The 5,000-nt window shown below is 41.7% G+C and overlaps 1 protein-coding gene and 1 pseudogene across 3 annotated transcripts in view; one reads left to right on the forward strand and one right to left on the reverse strand.

The window, feature by feature from the left end:
- LOC113812510 (serine/arginine repetitive matrix protein 2) overlaps positions 1-5,000 on the reverse strand; it is a 497,858-nt gene that overhangs the window by 219,405 nt on the left and 273,453 nt on the right. The gene's annotated exons all lie outside the window — the stretch shown is intronic.
- Positions 1-5,000, forward strand: part of LOC138866025 (tyrosine-protein phosphatase 69D-like) — a 55,691-nt pseudogene that overhangs the window by 30,512 nt on the left and 20,179 nt on the right.

Genomic DNA, 5,000 nt, shown 5'->3' on the forward strand with positions numbered 1-5,000 from the left:
GTTAGCCAGATAAGTTATGAGGATCAAGCTTAGCATTGAGGGAATTTATCAATTTAAAATCACTATCATTTTTTACAGGTACAATGTAGAAACCAGCAAGGAATCAGATTTGCACCTTTCAGATCTACTGATAGAAAATGTAACACTGAAAGATAATGGAACATATGAGTGTAAAGCCTCAAACACCATTGGTAATGGTGACCAGAGTGGAACACCTGTTCTGCTTGTTCAAGGTAACTTTAATTGCTGTTTTTTTTTCTAATTATGTTTTTATATTGAAATCATTAGAAAAGTATATATTATGTTTTAAATTATGATTTGGAAATGTGTTGTCTTATTCATATCAAGTTATATCAAGCCTTTGTAACTGTATTGTCTTTTACTAGATTCCCCAGAGGTAAATCTGACAAAGGTGCGTGCTGTTGGCCCTAAAGAAATTCAAGCAGAATGGTCAGTCAAGGAGAATAATGCTCCTGTTCATGAAATGAAAATCTTGGTAAGTGTGATAATGTCATGCTTAGACGATTGTTTCTATAAAAGATGTCTATATATTTATACTTTTTTATTGTTCATTCATTAATTTTAAAGTGTGGAGTATATATATTGTTAATCCATAGACCTTTTAAATTTGATAACATATTTAGATTTGCTACATTTTATTTATACATGTTAATTTTTGTAGAAATGTTAATACTTCATTTTTATAATAGGTGGCCAGAGCAGAGAGCAACTTTGAAGAACAGTCAGAAGTAATTGCTGAGTCTACAAATAAAGTTCTTGAAGATGTTGGTACTCCAGGGGAGGAGATTCCACCTGAAAGTTGTGGTTGCAAATGAAGTAGGAGAAACGGAGAGCAGAGAAGAGATTGTGACCCTTTCCCTTACTGAAGGGGTGAGGTCCAAGATTTATGGTTTAGATCACAATTCTATCTTCTTTGAAAACTGAACACTTTGGACATCTTATTCCACATGATATATTTCTGTCATGATGGGGCCAGAATTTTTTGTGATGTAATTATTATGGAACAGTCTAACACAGGCTGTGTGCTGTGTACAGGCAGTCCACCTGCTAGCTTGCTAGAGTGATACCTCACATAACAGCTATAGGCGCTCCCATCAGCAAGTGGATATGTGAAGATAAAAAAATGGAAAAAAATTGGCAGGATACAGTTATTCTTGGAAATTCATGTTCCAAGTTCATTTGTGTGTGTGTGTGTGTGTGTGTGTGTGTGTGTGTGTGTGTGTGTGTGTGTGTGTTGTGTGTGTGTGTGTGTGTGTGTGTGTGTGTGTGTGTTTTGCTTGCTTTACATGTGTGTGTGTGTGTATATAAATGTTATATGCACACATTTTTTTTTGTTATTTTCCCTTCCCCTTTTTCCCTCTTCTTCTCTCCCCCTCCCCCCTTCCCTCCCCTCCCTCCTTCCCTCCCCCCTTCCCTCCCCCCCCCTCCCCCCTTCCCTCCCCCCTCCCCTCCCCCTTCCCTCCCCTCCCCTCCCCTCCCTCCTCCCCTCCCCTCCCCTCCCCCCTTCCCTCCCCTCCCCCCTTCCCTTCCCTCCCCTCCCCCCTTCCCTCCCCTCCCCCCTTCCCTTCCCTCCCCTCCCCTCCCCCCTTCCCTCCCCTCCCCTCCCTCCCCCTTCTTCCCTCCCCTCCCCTCCCCTCCCACCCTTCGCCTCCGTCCTCCCCTCCCCTCCCTCCCTCCCCTCCCCCCTCCCCTCCCCCCTTCCCCTCCACCCTTCCCTCCCCTCCCCTCCCCTCCCCTCCCTCCTTCCCTCCCCTCCCCTCCCCCCATCCTCCTTCCCTCCCCTCCCCTCCCCTCCCCTCCCCTCCCCTCCCCCCTTCCCTTCCCCACTTCCCTCCCCCCCTCCCCTCCCCTCCCCCCTTCCCTTCCTTCCCACTTCCCTCCCCCCTCCCCTCCCCCCTCCCCCCTTCCCTCCCCTCCCCTCCCCTCCCCTCCCCTCCCCTCCCCTCCCCTCCCCTCCCCTACCCCCTTCCCTCCCCTCCCCCTTCCCCTCCCCCTTCCCCTCCCCCTTCCCCTCCCCCTTCCCCTCCCCCTTCTCTCCCCTCCCCTTCCCTGTTACCATACTAGCCATAATTACCATTATGGTAATTGATTTTTATCATTTATTTTCAGAACCCAAGTTCACCCCCAATGCATCACCAAGGGGACCCACTGTGGATTCCCTCACGGTAGGATGGAGCCAGCCTGATGAAGAGATGAAAGGAGTTCGTTGGTTACATTACCTTCTATCACTGACAGACCCCAACACAGGAGATGCTCAGCAGGCCATGAAGCCAGCTCCAGCCTCAGATCACATGTTTACAGGGTTTTAAAGCCAGCAACTCAGTACCAATTCATGGTTTGTCATGTCCATTTATCTGTTAATTCCTAATAATTGCAATTCTTCAGCTGCCCATTCCTTCCCAATTGCTAAACCTGAACTTTCAGTTTTTGTCAGGGTCTGATTTGGACTCTATTATTTAAAGAGTTCAATTTTACATGGCCTGAAAATGAATGTCAAATTGTTTCTTAACATTGGAGCATAAAAGTTAAAGTAGCAGTAGCAGGGGAGAAACAAATTAACAAACATAAAAAATGGAACTGATGCCTTATGATTGTGGACAAAGTCTGGGGTTTCATCTTTAGTGCTATTGGAAGTATATCTTTCATGATGTTCTCCAAGGTCTACTGGAGCCCACTGTCCTCTTCAGTGTGGTACCTTGGAGAAAGTAGGCTGCAGTGTATTAGAGATTATATATGGCCTGCCTTGACATGTTCAAGACAGCTGCCACATGCATCATAGACATCCTCATTTCCAATAAGGCTAAAGCATGGGACCTCTCATTCATAAAACTTCTTGCTTGAAGTTAAAAATTTCACTTGGCAGCAAGAGATACAAGACATATTGCGTGATACTCACCAAATTATTAACACTTCAGGAAGGTCCCAATGAGCTGCAGGAAATTACTATAATTCCGGAGAAGGATTGTAATTGATTGTTGATATATATATATATATTGAACTTTTGATTTTTTGTATTTTATTTCTTCTCAGTTGTGTGTTTCTATCTTCATGTATCATTATCATCATTTCCCCAGGTGAAAGCATGCATGGATGTCTTTGCTGATGAAAAGCGTGATTGTGGAAATTTCTCAGCTCCTGTGTTTGGAATGACCCTCAATGGTGTGCCAGACAGGATTTCTGATCTTCTGTTAGAATGTGAGCATAGTGTAAATAAGGTCCCCAGCACCATCAAAATTCTCTGGCAACCACCAAAGAATCCCAATGGCGTGATTGACCATTATAAAATAGAAATTGTGGAAACAGCATCTTACATCAATGGGGATGGCCAGAGAAGATATTATAATAATGACTATAGACAGAATGTTGCTGGGTCACTCAGGAATTACACTTTCTACTAATGCTCTCCCAAACACAAACTATACCATCAAGGTAAGTTCAAAGACTGAAAACGTTCTTTGCACAGGGTAGAGTTTACTTTGTTTAGGTTAATGATGTTACTATAACTTCTCATGTAATGTTTAAAGATATTGAAATTAAAATTTGACCAACACTTGTTTTTCTTATTGAGACACAGTGCTATAGTAAATAGAAATAAAGAAGACAGCGACTTCAGTATTTCATATATGTGGATGATGATCCTTTCCTCACAGGTTTATGCTGGCTCAAGACATCGCTTACAGTTCTTCCATGAATGTCTGTGTGTTCAATGCCTGTTTGGGTACCAACACCTGAAAGAATAAGTTGGTGGAAATATCCTCATGATGGACGAACTGTTCTTAGACTTCCAGTTCCAAGGGCATCAGAGCGGAATGGAACCATCTGCTGTCACAGGTAAGTGGAAGGTGACAGTTAATGACTTCAGTTTCTGACATATACAGATAGATATCCTTTGGGAACCTGTGCAGGAAATGAATTGAAGTTTATTGATTTCACGTCAGTAAATGAAGCATGCAGGAAATTACATAAACTCTTTTTCTGATATTGAATGGCATTTTATTTTAAAATCAACATAGCTTAACAAACAAGTGTTGGCCCAGATCTTCTTTGAAAATGGAATTCTAATATTCCCATGCCTTGCATTCCTCTGTGTTGTAGGATTGTTATTGTGAAATTGTCAAAGGGAGAAAACGATCCACTCTATTAGCGGAGCCCAAAGACTTGCCTCTCAGCACCTATGATGAGGTGCACCGGTCACCTTCAGCAATCTGGAGCCCTATGTTGCTGAAGCCTTTTCCAGGTAAGTGGGTCTTTCCATAATCTGATGTCAGGGAATTTGTTCTGTCATTTCAAATAATTCCATCATTTTTGTGTGTGAATGCCAGCAATTGATTTTATACTTGATACATGTTATTTGCTTGGATTATGAAATCATGGTGAAATATGTTGTATCATGGGAATACAAATTTTGATGATTATGGACTTCTAGTATAATGGGGACTATAGAATGTATAGAGTAAAATGGGTGTTGATAAAAGGCACACAACATGCAAAGTTTATGCTTTTCTTTACATGTTTGCACATTTTAACTGGCACATATATTTGTCCAAAACTTGACTTTTTTTTGCCTTGACATTTACAGGTTTCCTACCTTCTCTAAAGTTGGAAATTACCACCTTTATACACACAAAAACACACATCTGAATTGAATGTATTACCATGCAGTCACAATTATGAACACATGTCAATATGCTTTGTATCTGGCAGTAGGATTTCACTTCAGTAGTTTAGAGGAAAGCTTAGGTATACATGCATATGCTTGTCTTAGTTATTGTTTGTCCTTCTTTATGGCATTTTTAAATGATAATGTTAACTATTGGCCTAGTGGGAAATCTGCTTTTTTCACAACAGCATATTATGAAATCTGTATTTGGATTTGTTTCACAACAGAAATTCACTGAAGGTCAAAAAAAGTAATTGCTTTAGATTCAAAAGTTATTCAGATTTTTTTTTGACTAATTGGAAGAGCAGTATCTTACATT

Source organism: Penaeus vannamei, chromosome 23 (assembly GCF_042767895.1).
Source record: "Penaeus vannamei isolate JL-2024 chromosome 23, ASM4276789v1, whole genome shotgun sequence".
Classification (NCBI taxonomy): Eukaryota; Metazoa; Arthropoda; class Malacostraca; order Decapoda; family Penaeidae; genus Penaeus; species Penaeus vannamei.